Here is a 20,324-nt window from a genome sequence, read left to right on the forward strand (position 1 = left end):
ACAAAATCACTTTTAAAACCTTCTGCTTCTATTTAAATAAATGCATATTTCTTGTATCTCCTATAGCAGGCCTCGCATATGTACATACATGACTGCTGCTGAAGTCTTGTCTTTTTGAATTGGGTTTTGTGTCAACAGCTGAATGCTGTGAGTGTTGTGACTCACTGTCAGTGTTAGAAGTTCCATGCAGCGAAAAAGAAGGGACTTGTGAGAAAGATCATTTCTGATTAAATGGATCCAAGAATGGATCCTTGCAATATAATTTATAATTATTTATATAATATAATTTATTTATGTTATGGATCCTTGCTCCTGCGAACAGCAGAAAGAATCTAAGATTGCAGGAGCTCTTTTCCTCTGAATTACATTCTGTAGTGTCCTGGATTTACCAGTAGCCGTTTTGCTCCTTCTTAGTAACTGGTGCAAGCTCTGTGTTTTGTCTTCCAGCCTGGGAAGAGAGCTGATAACAGCGATTGTTTTTAATTGTTGCTAAGTAATGTTTATTCTGGACAAGGACTTTGTGAATCTCATGCTCTGCCGGGGACGAGGGGAAGCCGGGAGGAAGCAGAGACAGGACACCTGACCCAAACTAGCCAAAGAGGTATTCCATACCACAGCACGTCATGCCCAGGGAGGTAACTGGGAGTTACCCGGAAGAGCATGGTCTCTCTTTGGGGGGGGTCGATCTCGTTCGGTGGTGGTATCGTATTCTCTTCTCTTGTTATTTTCTCTTATCAATATTATCATTGGTGGTAGCAGCAGTGATTTGTGTTATACCTTAGTTACTGGGCTGTTCTTATCTCAACCCGTGGGAGTTACATTCTCCTGATTCTCCTCCCCATCCCTCCGGGAGCGGGGAGGGTCAGGGGGTGTGTGAGTGAACAAGCTTTTGTGGTTGGGTTTAAACCACAACATGTAGAGATACTCAGTTTCATTCAAGTTTTAATTCAACCCAAATTCAGTTTGTTCTAAATTAAGAGCAGATTCTGTCCACAGACTTTTCAGTCTATACACTTAGAACACTGAAGAGGTTGCAAAGAGGTGGAAGGATTTTTGTATGGTTGCTTTTGAGAAAAAAGTATTTGAATTACTGTCCATAAACTGTGGGCTGTTTAGTTTCACTCCCGAGTAATATAACAAGGTCTACCCTTCATCACAAATTCTAGTATTTTTTTTTCTTGACTTATGGTTAGTAGAAGGAAAGGAAAAAAAGGCAATTAATCACTTGGATGCTGTAGTGTTACACAGCAGCATCAGTTCTTGGCTTTTCCATTTACATTGGATGTAAACTAAAAAAAAAAAAAAAGGAAAAAAATAGAAGTTGCTATGAGAAAATGTGGTAAGAAAAATGAAGGTAGTGTGGGCAGTAGCAGTTTCTCTTTTCATTCTTGGCTGCAGATATTTAGTATTCTGCCCATACTTTCAGTCTTTTATCCTGCCTGCCTCCTGTTTCTTGTTTTCCTGGCATTCAGCCTTACTTTGGCTGAGCTGATAAGAGGCAGCTGGCACAAAGACTCATTTGCATCTTTCTCCAGCTCTGCAGTGACTCAGTGTGGTACATAACAGCTAGGGAGACAGGAAAACTTGGGATAAACTAAGATCCTGGAGGAAAAGCAGAGAAGGATGGAAAGTAATGTCAGCATGTGCTGAAGAGATCAATGCTTCTGCAAATACAGGGCGAGGACAAGGACACTGCTTGAAGTCTTCAAAGGAGGAGACATACTCTCTGAAAAAAATCTTCCAAAGAAAGGGAGACTAGATGTAGTGAATGTGAAAGGAGGGATTTATTTGGAAAAGGAATCTTAGGTGGGATTTTTTTTTATATATATATATATTTCATCTTAAATAATATTCATGAAAGCAACAATAAGATGATGCTCTTATTTTTCAGTTTACATTTGTATTTAACATATAAGTAGCAAATATCAGTTCATCTACTAAACATATGTATAATGAGGGAAAAGAAAATTAACATCTTGAAATGGCATGAAATTTGCAGTATTTTCTGATCTGCAGTCTAGTATATTCGTTTTCATTTCTTTTTTGTTTGCTTTAAAATGAAGAAAAATATTTTAATGTGCCCACATTATGCTTTATCTTTGGATCTATAGTTTGTCCTTTAGTGTATAAAGAAATGCATCCACGGATGCTATTTCAACTCATAAATGTGTAGAATATACTAAACAACATGAGTTACAGAAGTGAATGTTTGACTAATGCATAAAGTATAGCCATATTTCTTACATTTCTTAATGTCTTTTTCCTGGATTGTTCATAGGAAGACTTAAATACCAATTGCCTGTACCAGCCCATTTATCTCTATATATTCATGATGAGTTCACTTAGAAAATCACTGCAAGAGTTAGAAACATTTATGATTCCCAGCTGATTGTTAGTTTCCTTAGTTTTGACTGGTCATGCTTGTTTTGGGTATAAATGTCAGAAAAGTATTTAAGCAGATACTGAAATTGATCCCTTTAGCATGACTAAGAGTAAGCCTTATACTTAGCATGTTAAATTAGTGTAGGAAAAAATCAGATGAAATAGTCCACCAAGTTCAGTGACAGTAAGCATTTAGGGAAGGCACAGAAATCTGGCCAATATCTGATATTCATTTTCTTCATACTTCTCTACAGTTACAGGATTCATGATCCTGACTGTTAATTTCATCATCCAGTTTAGAAGCCTATCATTTATGAATTTGCCTAATCCCTGTTTGAATCAGCTGATACCATCTACTTCCACAATCTCCTGTAGAAAGAGAGTCCAGAAAATTTCACCCCACTGTGCAAAGAAATATATTCTTTCACGTGTTTTAAATTGATCTCCTGGTTGTTCCCTAATTCTAGGATCAGAGAATCAGTGACTGACAGTTCCATGCTCACCTTTTCCACTCCATTAATGAATCCGAAAACCTGATCTTGCCTTGTTCTTGTCTGCAAACTGAAGGATACACAGTTGTTTTTATTTCACCATTTAAGAAGGTGAGATGCCCCTAATCATGTCAGTCGCTCCCTTCATGCTTATTCTGTTACCAGAACAGCCTTTTTGAGATACATAGTATTGCATTTAAAACTACAAAATAAAAAAAAAAAAAAAAAGTAAATATTTCCAGAGAAAGGTACCAATGTTTCTGCCTCTCTCAGGAGAGGGTGGGAGAAAAAAGGAAGAAAGAACAAATGATATTTAATAGTCACTATACTTAGAGTTGAAATTTGACAGCACTGAATGGGCTTTGAGGAAGAGAATATAATAGGACAGAATTAAAGTTTTTAATTTGCCATAATACCTGTATAATTATTCATACAAAGAATTATTATGTAGTTATTTCAATTACAGAAAAGAATTCTTTTACATAGGTATGCAATATATGACTGCTTGCATAAGAAGCAAAACTGCTGACTTTGTGGTTGATCTGAATATCCTTTTGTTCTACATTTCTGATTAATGTCAGGTATTTTGCCATGAAAAATTTTGGGATCAGACACTATCACACAGTGACAGAAAGTGTAACTTGCACTCCACTGCAGAGTAGTTGTTCAGTAAGAGTGTAAATTGTGAAGCTATAAAAAAAAATGTTTTTAGAGTTCAGAAAGACTATTCTCCTCAGATACAGGTGGGTGTTCCTGAGGCTCTTAATATTTTTCACTGATAAGAGTCAGAAAAGGCTCGTTCACTACTCAAAGTAATAATTGCTATTAGAAAGTCCTTAGAAAGTCACTGGCATTCTAGTTCCCCCGCAAAAAAAGTGTGTCTGATAATTGTAATTAGATGGTAAATAACTGATAACATTAATAAAATATGGTGTGTTTACATAATCACATGTGATTCTACTTGTGCAGTGTGAGTCTGAAGAAGCAGATTATTTCACCTGTTCTTAAGTGTGTTTCAGTTCTGTCCAAGAAGAGAAAAAGAAACAATCAAAACCCACAAAAAACTGTTTCCCAAAGCCTTTGACTTCATATGATCCAGGACTGAAAGAAGGAAGGAAGGAAGAGGTTTATGAGGTATTTCAAAAGATTTTGCTTTTATTATATTCTGGAAAAGTATGACATTTTTGAAGTATTTTGAAAAGTATGCTTCCTCTAGCAACATTTTCTCTGAACTTCATTATTCATCAGATAATACTAAAGATCAGGCAGCTCTTTCTTCATGACTGAAATTTTCAGCAAGACTTCTGGATGATTGCAGTTCTCTCATGATTTATCAATATGTGATGTGTTCCTTGCAACATACCTTTATCCTGTTGTTAACAGAAGAGTGCTGAGACTCTTGTTAGTTGAAGATGATGTTTGGTCTTGCTGTGGGGCAGGGATCATCATGCCCAGTTTGCTGAATGTATTTTTGCTATTTTATCTACAATGAGCAGGTACAAATATTTTATGTAAACTATTGCCTGTTGCCCTTAGACAGTTTTTCTTTACTTTTATGTAAGCTTTATATGTTTCCTGATGCATATTTTGCTCAGACTGAAACAGAATCTTGACTGTTTTAATACTCTTAATCTTCATCAGTATTAATGAGATAGGTCATGATTTTTTCCAGTACTGAAGGAAAGATGATGTATGGCCCTTTCTTCCTATTTGTTTTGCCCTAGTTCTTTTACAGGACCCAAGTCTGAATCACACAGGAGACTGGTAGGCAAGGTCTGAATTGCTGTTCCACAAAAGTCTAAGATAAACCACTTTCAAGGCTATGCAAATATCTGTAATTTGCTGTTCCACTCTTCAATTGGTCAGTTACTTTTACATGGTTGGTAGAAAGGGTATTCACTTCCAAAGTGAAGTAGACAAAACAAATAAAGAACTGCTCTTGAAATATGATGTCTTTCATGTAAAGATGTTAAAAATAATAAAAACAGGAAGTTTTTTCTTGGTAATTTTTAACACAGTAAAGGATGGATACACCAGAGATGGAATGCACTCAATTGTTCAGTCAGTGGATTCTTAGTACAAAATATCTCTGGATATAAGTACTGTTAAAAGAAAGACAAGGCTCACACTCATATTTCGTTTGCTTTGACAACCTAATGGCACAGTTGCCACGATGATAATTTATTACCGATCTGGAAAGACATCATATCTTTGCAGCAGAGATAAGAAAAAAGAAGGTCTGAATGTCTCTGTGTTCCTGCTCTTAGTTTTTTTTACTTTTCATTTTCCTTTAAATATACATTTTTCAAAATTTGAACTTCTGTTTCATGACCAATAACCTTATCTGTTTTCAAGGGCACTTCAATTGAAGAGCAGCAGTAATAGCAACAGGAATAGCAGAAGTATCAGCAGCAGGGATTCTGCCTGTGTAGCTATGAGAAGTATTTCAGTAATGAAAGGGATAATTGTGGCTCCCTGCCTCTGCTGTAATTGAAAATCTAGTATAGTGCCTTTTCCATTTAACTTTATTGCTTGAGTTCAAATCATTGTACAGGAGGGAAAGCAACACTAGAATAACATCTCTTATGGTGCTTTCCTGTCCATCAGTTTAAAACCTAGCATTAAACTTAAAAGGAAGAGCAATTATATATATTCAATTATTGAGGAGGGAAAGCACTATAATTATAAATTGCGGTAATGAAAAAGGATTGCTTACCAAATATTTACTTACTAGTTCTGTCTACCAGGTTATCACCGATGAGCTGGAAAACAAGTGACATGTTAACACAATGGTCCAAGTAATCTATGCTGAATTACAATGGAAAACCTTTTTACTATAGTAATTGCAATAACGTGTAAACAGAATGGATAAAGCTGCTCCATCCACTGACAAAGCACAACCTTACATCTGCAAAGTGTTGAAGTATTTTCACTTTCTGCAATCTTAACTGCCAATGAAGGTATGTAGTACATTGTGCAGTACTCTGATAATTACTGTTATACAGCATGGTTTTCAAATGTTCTTAACTTTCTTGTGGTGACCTAACTGAATTTCTACAACAGCCTGCATCTGAACAGAAATACAGTGGATTTAACAATTCTAAATTCTTCTACAATATATGCTTACTATTTACTGCCACTTGTATCACTGCAAAAAAAAAAAGACCAATTCTGAAAATAGGTACTAATTATGCATTTGACAGCATGCTTATTGTCTTACAAGAAACTGGCAGATCCACAGCACTCAGACTTCTACCCACTCTGTTGTGGTATGTCAACCTATGTTTTCAGAGTAAAACCCATATGGATATTCTGCACTGATGAATCTATAAAGGTCTAGTTTTATCCTTATCTGTACTTGCTTTGCTGTATTTCAGGTAAAATTAATGGAGCTCCTATGGACTTACTTCCTTTAAACTTACAGGAAAAAACATCTTTGTGTTTAATGTATGGGAATGGAGAGAGAGGTACTTGATATTTTGCAGCAGCAGCCAAAATTAGAAATGCAGGGAAAGAATCTTCAAGGGCATGAAATAAGTAGGAGTTATCAACAGTCACACTCATCCTCTTCTGCCTTAATGAAATGTGTTAAAGACCGGTGTACTTTTTGTGTTTGTGTTTTTTATCAGCTGCTCAGTAGAAGGAATAGTTTCAATAGGTGAATATTTCTAATATGTGTAAGGAGATCAAGGCTTTCATTTAGCCTTTCCACTCAAAACAGTTAAAGGTTTTCTGAGGCATCTATACATATCTAATTCACACCCTCTGAAGAGTCAGTCATCCTATGCTAGTGTTTAAAAATGTCATGGAAACACAGATGTGAAGACAAAAGAACAGAACAAATTAAGGTCTCAGTTTGATATGTGATGGAGAAGAACTCTGACTAAGCTAAAGTTCTTGGAAATGCTTTATTATGTAGTCATTAGCTCAGTCAAAGCTGGAGGTTTAGATTTGTTTCAGGTATAAACAGCAGAGAAATGGGCAATATTAACAAGTAACTGTGAGTTCAAACTGATCTGGGTAATGTGAATGCTTGCACAAAACCTTTATTTGTACTGGCTCTTCAAAAAAACCTCTAAATGAACAAGCACAATTTCAGAGGTTATCAACTGATTTAAATTACTTGATAGATAAAAAAAAAGAAATTAAGTCAACATAATGTATTTCCCAGATTTTCAGCAATCCAATGAGTATGAGTGTTTGGTTATGTTTAGCATTTTAGTTATCTATTACTTACCCTGTAACAGGCTGTTTCATATTCTTACAAACTATTTTGCGTCTGTTCACAGCTTTCTGCAAATGGTTCCAGTTAAATAATCCAGTTCTACTTGGATTACACTTTCATGTGAGTCAGATGCTGAAAGCATTCATAGGTCAATACTTAACATCAAAGGCAATGGAAACTGTCCCAGAGCACCTGATACCTAACGTTACTCAGCAGAGCAAATGGAGTTTCAAATTATTGGTCAAATATGCAGTAGACCCCCAGTCAAGACATTTTGCTAATGGCAGTAAGTCTGTGGTGCTAAAAAAATTATGACTGTAGTTGCATTCTGTATGTACTTGGTTCTATTAAGATAAGGAAGCTGCTGAAAATTGGCATCAAAAGTCTAATCTTTCTGTTCTGGAGAACTAATGCTCATGCCACAGATCATAAAAATGGGATGAGACTTTTGACACATCTTTTAATTTCTACACTAACTGTCCTAGAAACCTAGTTAATTGAAATCTGTCAGCAATTTTACTACTGAAAGATTTTATGATAATCTTTTCAAGTTCCTTCTGGGCAGGCCAGAGAAAATAATTTCCATTGCCATCAGAATGTAATGTCTTGCCTCTGTTGTGCTGCACAGTAGAGAATATTTTCTCCAGCATCCTTAAAGACAAATGTGAGAGGCAAGTCTGAAGTTTACTAGCCAAATTTGTTGCTTTGACACCAGTGCAATAAGTGTGAAAGATTTCTCTTTTCTGCCCGCCGTGTTTTGTTCAGGTAAGATCTAGAGACTCTAAGTGGTTTGTCCAATTGGATGACTAACTGGAAACTATAACATTTAAAATTACTTGAGATTTTGTAAAAAAAAAAAAAAAATATCCATTTTTCCTGGATATTCCGTTCCGTTCCATTAAGTATGAAAAAAAAGTAATTGATGATTGCATGATTTAAAATGGGGACCTGAAATACAGTTATATATCAGGTGAATAAAAATATTCTCAGTTCTAAAAAGCAAGCTGAGATGAGCAAAAGATTTCCTGAACATTCATTAGAATTTCAGCTATTCATGAATGTTAGCTTCCCTTCCACAGTGGAATGTTAAACCTCTATTCAGATGGGAAGCAATTCAAAATTCACATCATTAGTGGAATTATATAATTATTGCTATTAAGAAATGAATTTTGTAATATAAATATTGATTGAAAATAAGGTTTTGTACATGTACTGAACATAGCATTTGCATATCAAGTTAACTAAGGAATTTGATATTAAACTATTTGTAAGGTACATGAGGATTTCTCCTCACCCCCAACAGGCAAACTATTTTGCCACCATCATAAGCGTCATGGCTATTTTTAACTGCAAATAATATATATATTATTTTTTCATTCTATTTATATATATTGATAATATTCTGTGAAATGTTGTTGGAAAAGTATGAAAATAAAAAAAAGTGAAGAAATTTTACTCAGTACAGACCAGTATGCTTAATATCAAAGAGGAGAAAACACTGTTTTCTTGAACAAACTGAAGAGAGTGTAATTGTATTTTAGATTATGTTTGTCACGCGCACTTTGTGCATGAGAACTGGCAGGACTGGGCATACCCATGTCCTGTAAAACGGCTGGGTTTATTCCAAGATGTGGGCTGAATTGCAGGTTATTTACTGTTTTAAACGAGTGATCTTTTCTTTCCTATACTACCACTTCAGCTTCTGAGCATGCAGTTTCAGTAGCACAGTTAAAAATGCACATGATAACATGTATACTTCCTGTATTCAAGGTATAGAGGTCAAAAATATTGCTTGTACTTGATTAATGCTTACAAAGTTGTGTTTTTTCTAAAGGAACAGTTTTTAGAGCTTAGATTGGTTCAGCTCCATGACATTCAGAAATGCATCAGTACATGTCATATTCTTCACAGCAGGGTATTTTATGGTTGTGTACTGTTAATTACCCTGCAAGCACATAGGTATAAAAAAAATTGTATAATATAGAATTTTATGAATGAGGAATCAGAAATTCAATTAAATAATATTGTGACCATAAAATATAACATACTATAACTAAGGAAAAAGTCTGTAAAAACGAAAAAAAACAACCCTGACAATTACAGCTTTGTGAATTATTTTATTTGTTCCAAAGAAAATAATTACTATAAATAAAAAATGTAACTCACGTGTATTATAAATCACAAAATTAAAATGATATTTTCACAAAAGTCCATTGGCAGAGGCTTTTGTCTCTCCTGATACGATCAATATGAACCTTTGGGGTAAACCTTTGGTATATACTAACTTCTTTCAGCATGTAAGGATTAGGTCTTCAGCTATGTGAGATGATGCAGTATGTGCTGGAATTATTGTACAGTGTTTGTCGGTGAGGAATAACAGTCACAGGGCTGGTAATTCTGCCAGGTATTCTCTGAGGTGATTAATCATTACTCCTTATTTCGGTAAGTGACTAATTTATGTTGTCAGAGATTTACTGCCTGCTGTTTGGCATGTGACAAAGTGATTCCAAACTGTACTCTCTTGAGTTACTTGAACTGTAGCAAGGATGGAGTAATTACAGTGTTGTGTAAGTGGAATTTCAATGGAAGCTGTAAAGATAAACCCAGAGAAGTGCAGAGGGCCCTTTTTTTGGTCTGTGTATATGATGCTGCTGCCATACCTGAGTGTGTCTGCAAAGAAATCCTGATAAATTGAATGAGAGGTTTAACTTATTTTATGTTGTTTAAATTCAATAATTTAGAAAGTAGAATCATACATACCTTATCACCTTTTTTAAAAGTATGGACTATTAGGAACAATTGTCAATTGTGTGGTAAAAATCAGAAGGAAAACCTAGGACCATCATTTGTTACTCATACCTTGTGAAATAAGGGATTGGAACAGAACATTAGTGTCAGATACGAAGAGAGGTATTTCCTAGTCCCAAACATATGTTCAGCTTTTCCCATTATGCTGATAGACAAATAGTGAAAGAGCTTCTACACTCTAAATACTGAATATCAGCTTCTGTGCTTTAATCATATTAGCCAATACACAGTAGATCAGCTTAATCGTATATCCACTTTCGAGCAACCTTGGCTTGTTCTTTAAACACAGATAGTATGACATCATTTTCTGTCATCTCAGTTCAGGTCACATTTCCAAGTGTTTGTTGCCTTTTTTTCCTGTAGCTATAAGGGACAGAATTTTATCTAAATGGGTGGAAAGAGGAAGAACATGCAAGGGAGAATGCACATCTAAAAATTTCATTCACACTTTCACCTATAGCAGACAGCACTGTGAGGAGAACAAACAAATCTTGAGCTAAATACTGTATGATCTGGGACAGAAGCTCCTGACCCAGAAACACTGTGTTTTCTATGGATTTTTTTTTTTTGGGGGGGTGGGGGGTGGGAGGGGAGAGGTGGGGATTGGGGAAGTTCTTTTACTAATGTGGTATTTCCATAAATCTTGTAAGACAAACACGAAACAGATGCGTCCAAAAAATAACCTGACCTTGAGCACATGTCCTTTGGAGTTACTGTGATGAGCTAGTAGTAGAGTCCCTCACAGTGAACAGTTTTGACCAGCAGAAGCAAATAAAAGATTTTTCCTCAAACTTAAATTCTACAACCAAACACTTGTGAGTACTGTCCAGAACCATTTATGAACATATCCTGTTTCTCTATTCCAAATTGAAACAGATAATTTTCACATAAGTTTGAAATTATTCCTTAAGTAATGGTTACTGAAGTAACATCTCTGACAATGAACTTTCAGTTTTAATGCCTCAAGGGACTTCTGTATTAAACTTTATAATAAATCAACCAACCTTATATAAGGATCAAATTACAGATTTGTACACTGGTAAAAGGTTAAGCAAATCTCTGTTGTTAGCATTTTTAATTTGCATATTTAATGAGCTGTAGCTTCACCAGAATTGCTGGTTTGGCTTCACCCTCTTTGTCTACATACGACTTCTGTTTACTGAAGGAAATACTGAAGCATATGAATTTAGGGGGCAAAAATCATAGATTTCCTGCTTCCCACAATCAAATTTGCACACAGACAGGGCATTTCCAAGGACCAATCTAATGCAAGCAGATTATCATTAATCAGAATATTAGAGTTTCTGTTAATTAGTATTTTGTAAATTTAAGGAACTTCATATGCTGACATACTGAAATTCTAGGCTAACAGGATGATGTTTATGTTTGCAGCCAGAAAGTGTTGCAGGTATTTTGTGTTACCTTTTATAACTCAGACACTGGTTTGTAAATCATGGTTAAAAATTATTAAGTACAAAAGGGCTATTTTTGTTTACTTTCACTGTATGAATATAAGTAGAATCTCCTTTGAATACAAGGCTGGTATATTCCAATAAAAATCCTGGTGAAGAGTAATGCAAATACTTAATGGGCAAATACCATTTAACATGATTCTTTTAAAATCGCTATATCAGAGAGAATAATGTGTTTATGAAGATATGACTATTAGCAGATACAGAGTTTTGACGAAGAAGAGCAAACCAGAATAACAAACTAATGCGAAGAACTGATTCAACCTTATCAGAATATTTTTACATCCTTAATTTGAATTTAGGACTTGTTTTTCCTATGGAATAATTATTCATTTACTGAATTTGCTTTATGTTTTGTTTTGATTTTTTTTTATGGCCCTCTCAATAAATAAATAAATAAATTTTATAATTTATAAATAAAAAAAAAGAGAAGAAAAGTAATGTTACATAAAAAATAGTATTGTGAAAGACTGGATAAAACAGAAAGAAAACTAAAGAATAGTGTAACATCGTGTAAAGACATATGGTAGTGTCCAAGTGCTGATAAATTGGTGTCTACATGATTGCAGCACCCTCAGAGTCTTCAGAGTTGTATAAAGGGGAACATGATCTGGTTGATATTCAGTCGTTAAAGTGGCTGTAGTGCTCTGGTGTACCTAACTACATAGAGACAGGGGAATATCAGTAGGCGTACAAACATTTTAGAACCTAACAAGAAACAACATATATTCAGAAAGGATTCTACAACATATATTCAGAAAGGATTCTCTGATTTATTCATTAATGGGGATATGCTTTGGTACTCTCTAAGGTATTATTCTGGCCTTCTTCCTATGTTTACTATTTCTAGCCTATTTCCTAGTGCACAGTAGTGCATTGCGATAGTTGCAGCTGCACAGCATATCTGAGTCAGGGCCCAAAGGAAAAATTTCAGGTGCTATTCTGTTCTCATGCAATGTATTATCTGACCTAATGCCATTCTAGAAGAACTTAGCCCTAACATTAATATTTCTGTTCCACAAATAAAATACAGGTTACTTGGAGTTAGTGAGGCAGTGACAAACACTAAAACTAAAAACTCTGCAACTCTGTCCTTTAGTCTTTTTATTCAAATGTGTCTTCACTCTGGCAGAGACCTTCTAGTAGCTCACAGTGAGAAAGAGAGAAGGGCCTTTGTAACCTGATGGCAGCTGACAAAGGGAAGGTGGGAACAACCCGTCATGATAACCGTTGCTGGCTTCCTCCGTGCTGATCAAAGAGTGTTGCTTCTGCTTGGGAACCTCTGGCTGGCCTGCGGTCTAGGGCAAGCCCTTCAGAAAATAAGGTCCTTAGCAGATGAAGGCTTAGAGGCAAAGCTGCTAACTCAAATCATGCCAAGTCCTTGGAGAAACCTAGCTTTAGCTCGAAAACCAAAGAGTACAGCTGCTCTGAAAAGGTATGCCCTATACAATGATACCAGTAATATTGGTATGAGTTTCTGCTGCTGAATGTAAGATGCCCTTCAATATAGGCTATGTAGTAAAAATTCCTGTTAATACAGAAATCATAATGTAAGATGACAGTATATCCTTAATACTAATTGTGGTTATTAATTGTACTCCTAGTATTTCTTTTTCTTGGTGTGTCACTTGCACATCATTACAAGTGCATACACGTATACACACATGGAGTAATAAAACTATGCCAAGATGCCACATGCCTAAGTATAACCTATTAAAATTAAATAAGGGTATATTTAAAAAGTATGGCCACCAGATCATGCTAAACCAGATTTTGTTGTTGATAGTGGTACTCATACATAGCAAAATCTGAAATTTCCCATGGCTCCTAAAATAACACGCACACACAAGGAAAATCAGCAGTAGAGGACATTTTCTTCACACAGTACTGAAGTTTGCAAGAGCAATACTGCAGAAATGGAATCCCTAAAAGAATTTGAAACTGGAGCTAGCAAGGGGCTTTACAGATGAAGGATCTGTAAAGGATCACCTCGAAGGAGGTGATCCTGCCCCTCTACTCTGCTCTTGTGAGACCTCACTTGGAGTATTGTGTGCAGTTCTGGTGTCCTCAACATAAAAAGGACATGGAACTGCTGGAACAAGTCCAGAGGAGGACCACAAGAATGATCAGGGGACTGGAGCACCTCCTGTATGAAGACAGGCTGAGGAAGTTGGGGCTGTTGAGCCTGGAGAAGAGAAGGCTGCGTGGAGACCTAATAGCAGCCTTCCAGTATCTGAAGGGGGCCTATAGGGATGCTGGGGAGGGACTCTTCACTGGGGACTGTAGTGACAGGACAAGGGGTAACGGGGTAAAACTTAAACAGGGGAAGTTTAGATTGAATATAAGGAGGAAATTCTTTCCTGTTAGGGTGGTGAGACACTGGAATGGGTTGCCCAGGGAGGTTGTGAGTGCTCCATCCCTGGCAGTGTTCAAGGCCAGGTTGGATGAAGCCTTGTGTTGGATGGTTTAGTGAGAGGTGTCCCTGTCCATGGCAGGGGGGTTGGAACTAGATGATCTTGAGGTCCTTTCCAACCGTAACTATTCTATGATTCTATGATTCTATGAGTTCTCAGAGGCTGATCTACACTGTGGGGAGTGGGAAACAGGGCAGAGTGAACAATTTGAATAGAGGAAAAGATCTGAGATTTCTGTAGAAAAAAAACCAGGGATTTTAGTGGACAATATCTTCCATACCATATGGTCCAGTGCAGCAGACTTGTGATTGCTGACTTTGGGCATGAGACTAGAAACACTTAATAGTAGTGGAGTTTGACAACTGATAGGCATCAGCACAAGTTTCAGTCAGTGAGCTTCAGATCTCCCTAAAGCCAATCTGAGGCCAGTCCCAGAAAGGGATTTTAAAACTGCCTGTGGCATTTTCAGATCAATCCATCAGTCTGTAGGTAGCAATGTAAGGAATGCACAGCCAGCACAATGCTTGTTCCAGCCAGTGACAACTCTGACTGTGCATTCTGAGCCACAAGCAATTCAAAATCCTGTGAGGAAGGAAACACAGTTAATGAGTCTCTGTTCCCAAGAGGTTGAATCATGACTACAAGGATCAGGAATAAACAGTGTCACTTGAACAAGGAATAATGCATTATAGAATTAGGTGCATGGAAAAAATACTGGTGCATGCAGATCATCCTAGCTTGTTATAGCATTCATCTTTCAGTAAACATTTTTTTTCATGGAATCTAAAGCTAAGGGGAAAAGCATAACATAACTCTAACAAGCCTATTTTCTTCACTGTTGTTGTTTTCTTAATTGTGCAGATAGAAAATCCAGAATTTCAGAGCTAACTTAAATTAATCCTACAAGTCAAGACCCATCACTGGAATCTATCCTATCTGTGCATTTTCAGCAGTCTTCTGGCAGGCTTCTCTTTTGTTTGGATCTCCATTATGTTAAATTTTTCAAGTACATTTGGGATTTCTTATATGCTGAGGTGAGTAGCTTGAGAGAGGACGCCTGCAACACCGGAGCGGAGAGGGGAGAGATCAGCGTCCAGGAGCCTCACCTCAGAGCGACAAGAGCCACTGAGGAGGGAGCCTCAAGTCCTCAACAGGACTTGCCCAGGACTCGGAAGCTCAGCTCCCGCGAGGGGCTGACTCACAGGGGGCGGAGCCAGGAGGAGTGGCACCAGCTGGGAGTGGCTAAAAAACCTTCCCAGGGAGCGCGGCGACCAGGAGCGCGGCGAACAGAGCCGGCAAACAGAGAGCGTCGAGGCAGAGGGTCGAGGCAGTTTGCGCGGCAGTTAACAGAGCCGGCAAACAGAGAGCGTCGAGGCAGAGGGTCGAGGCAGTTTGCGCGGCAGTTAACAGAGCCGGCAAACAGAGAGCGTCGAGGCAGAGGGTCGAGGCAGTTTGCGCGGCAGTTAACAGAGCCGGCAAACAGAGAGCGTCGAGGCAGAGGGTCGAGGCAGTTTGCGCGGCAGTTCGCGCGGGCAGGCGAGCGGGCAGGGAAGCGTACCATCCGCCTCATCGACAGGACTCGCCTGGAGTACAGGAGGGGGAAGGAGTGCTGAGGGACGTAGACGGATTGATTGACCAGATAGATCATGGTTACAACACGATCGAAAGCTGTACTGAGTACTAATGTGGGTATCCAGACTGAGCCTTCCTGCAGACATGCAGCTGTGCAGGTCTCTGGCTGCAGCGAATGCCTGAGCCTGGCACTTGTATTGGAGGGAGCCAGTGATACTGCTTGTGTTCGCTGTGAGCAAATAAATGACCTGCTCAGGCAGGTGGCTGAACTGAGGGAGGAGGTAGAAAGGTTGAGAGCCATTAGAGAGTGTGAAAGTGAAATAGATTGGTGGAACCACACCCTAAGGCAAGGGCAGAGGGAAGTGGTTCAACAAGCTATGGATCCCCTTCCCTCCTACCATCAGACAGAAGGAGAGAGCTTAATGGACAAGGATGGATGGAGGGAGGTTCCTCCTCGGAGAGGTAAGCGAAAACCCTCACAATCCCTTCCTCCCTCCCAGTTGCCCTTGAATAACAGGTACGAGGTCTTGGAAATTCAGGGCCAGGTGAATGGAGATGGTGAGGCAAATCTATCTAGTGAGTCACCCAGGGCTAGTCACTCACCCACATGCCTCAGAACTTCCCCAACCAAGAAGAAAAGAAGAGTAATTGTGGTGGGTGACTCCCTTCTGAGGGGAACAGAAGGGCCCATTTGTCGACCGGATCCACCCCACAGGGAGGTCTGCTGCCTGCCTGGGGCTCGGATTAGAGATGTTAAAAAGAAGCTCTCTGAACTGGTGCAGCCGTCTGACTACTACCCACTGCTGGTTTTTCAGGTTGGCAGTGACGAAATTATTACGAGGAACGTAAGGGCGATGAAGAGAGACTACAGGGCCCTGGGACGGCTGGTTAAAGGGTCTGGAGCGCAAGTGGTGTTTGCCTCCATACCTGTTGCAAGCGAGGGTGAAGGGATATATAAGAAGACTCTGCAGGTTAATGTATGGCTACGTGACTGGTGCCAAAGGCAGGGGTTTGGGTTTTTCAGTCACGGGCTGCTGTATGGGACACCTGGTTTGCTGGTGACAGGCGGGATACACCAGTCCCAGAGAAAAAAAAGGGTTTTGGGGCAGGAGTTAGCAGGGCTTATTGACAGGGCTTTAAACTAGTTAGGAAGGGGGGAGGGGATTTAACTGGGCCTGTTGGGGACAAGCCCAAGAGGAACATGCTAGGGATTGAAGGATGGCGGGCTAAGGAGGACTATCAATCTCTTGTTTCACTTGTGGGAAAGGATAGCTCTTTAGACCCTGTCCCGCAGGGGAAAAAGGGAACTAGGACTGGCTCCCTGAAATGCCTGTACACCAATGCACGCAGCATGGGGAATAAACAGGAGGAGTTAGAAGTCTGTGTGCGGGCTAAAGGTTATGATCTAGTGGCGATTACAGAGACATGGTGGGACAGTTCACATGACTGGAATGTGGTCATGGATGGCTATGTCCTTTTTAGGAAAGATAGGTCAGCGAAGCGAGGTGGTGGAGTTGCTCTTTACGTGAGAGAGCAACTAGAATGTATTGAGTTCTGTCCGGGGTCGGATGAGGAGCAAGTGGAATGTCTGTGGGTATGAATCAAGGGGCTGACTGGCACGGGTGATACAGTTGTGGGGGTCTATTACAGACCTCCTGATCAGGACGAAGGAGTTGATGAGGCTTTCTACAGGCAACTGGAAGTAGCCTCGCGACTACATGCCTTAGTCATCGTGGGGGACTTTAATTACCCCGATATTTGCTGGAAGACTCACACAGCCAGTCATTCACAGTCTAGGAGGTTCCTCGAGTGCATTGATGATAATTTCTTAATGCAAATGGTGGACGTACCAACTAGGGGAGCAGCGCTGCTAGATTTAGTACTCGCCAACAAGGAGGGTTTGGTCGAAGTGGTGACGGTCAATGGCAGCCTTGGCTGCAGTGACCATGAGATGGTGGAGTTTAGGATCCTGTGTGGGAGGAATAGAATACCTAGCAAAGCCACAGTTCTGGATTTCCGAAGGGCCAACTTTGGCCTCTTCAGTCAACTGCTAAGGGAAGTCTCATGGGAAAGTGTACTAGGCGGTAAAGGGGCTCAAGATAGTTGGTTAGCATTCAAGGACCGCTTCTTCCAAGCTCAGGATCGGAGCGTCCCAATGAGTAGGAAGTCAAGTAAGGGATCTAGGAGACCGGCGTGGTTAAACAAGGAGCTGCTGGGCAAACTCAAGTGGAAAAGGAGAATCTATGGATTATGGAAGGAGGGGCTGGCCGCTTGGGAGGAATATCGGACAGTTGTTAGAGGATGTAGGGAGGCAATTAGGACAGCTAAGGCCTCCTTGGAACTCAATCTTGCTAGTCGGGTTAAAGACAATAGAAAGGGCTTCTTCAAATACATAGCAAATAAAACTAAAACAAGAGGCAATATAGGCCCACTGCTGAACGAAGTGGGTACCCTGGAGACAGAGGATATAAAGAAGGCAGAGGTGCTGAATGCCTTCTTTGCCTCTGTCTTTACTCCTGCAGACTCTCCCCGAGGGCCCCGGATTTCTATAGCCCCAGAAGGAGTCAGGACAAAGGAGGAGTTTGCTTTGGTAGATGAGGATTGGGTTAGGGATCAGCTATGCAAACTGGACATCTGTAAATCGATGGGTCCGGATGGAATGCACCCACGGGTGCTGAGGGAGCTGGCGGAGGTCATTGCTAGGCCACTTTCCATCATCTTTGGTAAGTCGTGGGAAACGGGCGAGGTGCCTGAGGATTGGCGGATGGCAAAGGTCACACCAATCTATAAGAAGGGCAAGAAGGAGGACCCGGGTAATTATAGACCGGTCAGCCTTACCTCCATCCCTGGAAAGATGATGGAACAACTTATTCTTGACTCCATCACTAGGCATATCAAGGATGAGGGGGTCATTAAGAACAGCCAACATGGTTTTATGAGGGGGAAGTCATGTATGACCAACCTTATAGCCTTCTATGAGGAAGTGACTAGGTGGAGGGATGATGGTAGAGCGGTAGATGTAGTTTTTCTTGATTTCAGTAAGGCATTTGATACTGTCTCCCACAGCATCCTCACAGATAAGCTAAGGAAGTGTGGGCTTGATGATCAAGTAGTGAGGTGGATCGAGAACTGGTTGAAAGGAAGAAGGCAGAGAGTTGTGGTCAATGGCGCAGAATCTAGCTGGAGGTCTGTGACTAGTGGAGTTCCTCAGGGGTCGGTGCTGGGACCGGTGCTGTTTAATATTTTCATCAATGACCTGGATGAGGGAACTGAGTGCACCCTCAGCAAGTTTGCTGATGACACAAAACTGGGAGGAGTGGCTGACACACCAGAGGACTGTGCTGCCATTCAGCGAGACCTGGACAGGCTGGAGAGTTGGGCAGGGAGAAACTTGATGAAATTTAACAAGGGCAAGTGTAGAGTCTTGCACCTGGGGAAGAACAACCCCATGTACCAGTACAGGTTGGGGGTTGACCTGCTGGAAAGTAGTGAAGGGGAAAGGGACCTGGGGGTCCTGGTGGATAGGAGGATGACCATGAGCCAGCAATGTGCTCTTGTGGCCAAGAAGGCAAATGGCATCTTAGGGTGCATTAGAAAGGGAGTGGTTAGTAGGTCAAGAGAGGTTCTCCTCCCCCTCTACTCAGCCTTGGTGAGGCCGCATCTGGAATATTGCGTCCAGTTCTGGGCCCCTCTGTTCAAGAAGGACAGGGAATTGCTTGAAGGAGTCCAGCGCAGAGCCACAAAGATGATTAAGGGAGTGGAACATCTCCCTTATGAGGAGAGGCTGAGGGAGCTGGGTCTCTTTAGCTTGCAAAAGAGGAGACTGAGGGGTGACCTCATCAATGTTTACAAATATGTGAAGGGTAGGTGTCAGGATGATGGAGCTAGGCTTTTTTCAGTGATATCCAGTGATAGGACAAGGGGCAATGGGTGTAAACTGGAACATAGGAAGTTCCACGTTAACATCAGGAAGAACTTCTTTACTGTAAGAGTGACAGAGCACTGGAACAGGTTGCCCAGGGGGGTTGTGGAGTCTCCTACACTGGAGATATTCAAGGCCCGCCTGGACAAGTTCCTGTGTGATGTACTGTAGGTTACCCTGCTCTTGCAGGGGGGTTGGACTAGATGATCTTTTTAGGTCCCTTCCAACCCTTGGGATTCTGTGATTCTGTGATTCTGTGAAAAGCAGGAACACTTCAGAGATCTCACCTGTTCTTTTTTTCTTTTTTTCCTCTAGGCAAAAACCAAACAAAATGGGGAATATTTGTCTTTGAAGGATTTTTTAATGGAATGATGAATGATTAACTCAGCATTTTTATTCTTGATGACCAGCTTTTACTTGTGTGTACAGTAATTAGCACAACAATAAACAGAACTTTAAATTTTGAAATACCTTTCAATAAATCACAGAATCATAGAATAGAATCATAGAATAGTTACAGTTGGAAAGGACCTCAAGATCATCTAGTTCCAACCCCCCTGCCATGGACAGGGACACCTCTCACTAAACCATCCAACACAAGGCTTCATCCAACCTGGCCTTGAACACCGCCAGGGATGGAGCACTCACAACCCCCCTAGGCAACCCATTCCAGTGCCTCACCACCCTAACAGGAAAGAATTTCCTCCTTATATCCAATCTAAACTTCCCCTGTTTAAGTTTTACCCCGTTACCCCTTGTCCTGTCACTACAGTCCCTGATGAAGAGTCCCTCCCCAGCATCCCTATAGGCCCCCTTCAGGTACTGGAAGGCTGCTATTAGGTCTCCATGCAGCCTTCTCTTCTCCAGGCTGAACAGCCCCAACTTCCTCAGCCTGTCTTCATACGGGAGGTGCTCCAGTCCCCTGATCATCCTCGTGGCCCTCCTCTGGACGTGTTACAGCAGTTCCATGTCCTTTTTCTGTTGAGGACACCAGAACTGCACACAATACTCCAGGTGAGGTCTCACAAGAGCAGAGTA

At 40.2% G+C, this 20,324-nt stretch overlaps 1 long non-coding RNA gene across 2 annotated transcripts; it reads left to right on the plus strand.

The window, feature by feature from the left end:
• Nucleotides 1-2,765: 2,765 nt before the first annotated feature.
• On the plus strand, nucleotides 2,766-19,731 carry LOC136007402 (uncharacterized). Of its 2 annotated transcripts, none has more exons than XR_010609684.1 (5): nucleotides 2,766-2,984; nucleotides 3,883-4,007; nucleotides 5,608-5,833; nucleotides 7,163-7,218; nucleotides 19,602-19,731. It is a non-coding gene; the product is annotated as an uncharacterized LOC136007402 (long non-coding RNA). The 2 variants fall into 2 exon arrangements; XR_010609683.1 differs by having other exon boundaries at nucleotides 5,621-5,833.
• The last annotated feature ends 593 nt before the right edge of the window (nucleotides 19,732-20,324 follow it).

Source organism: Lathamus discolor, chromosome 1, assembly GCF_037157495.1.
Source record: "Lathamus discolor isolate bLatDis1 chromosome 1, bLatDis1.hap1, whole genome shotgun sequence".
NCBI lineage: Eukaryota > Metazoa > Chordata > Aves > Psittaciformes > Psittacidae > Lathamus > Lathamus discolor.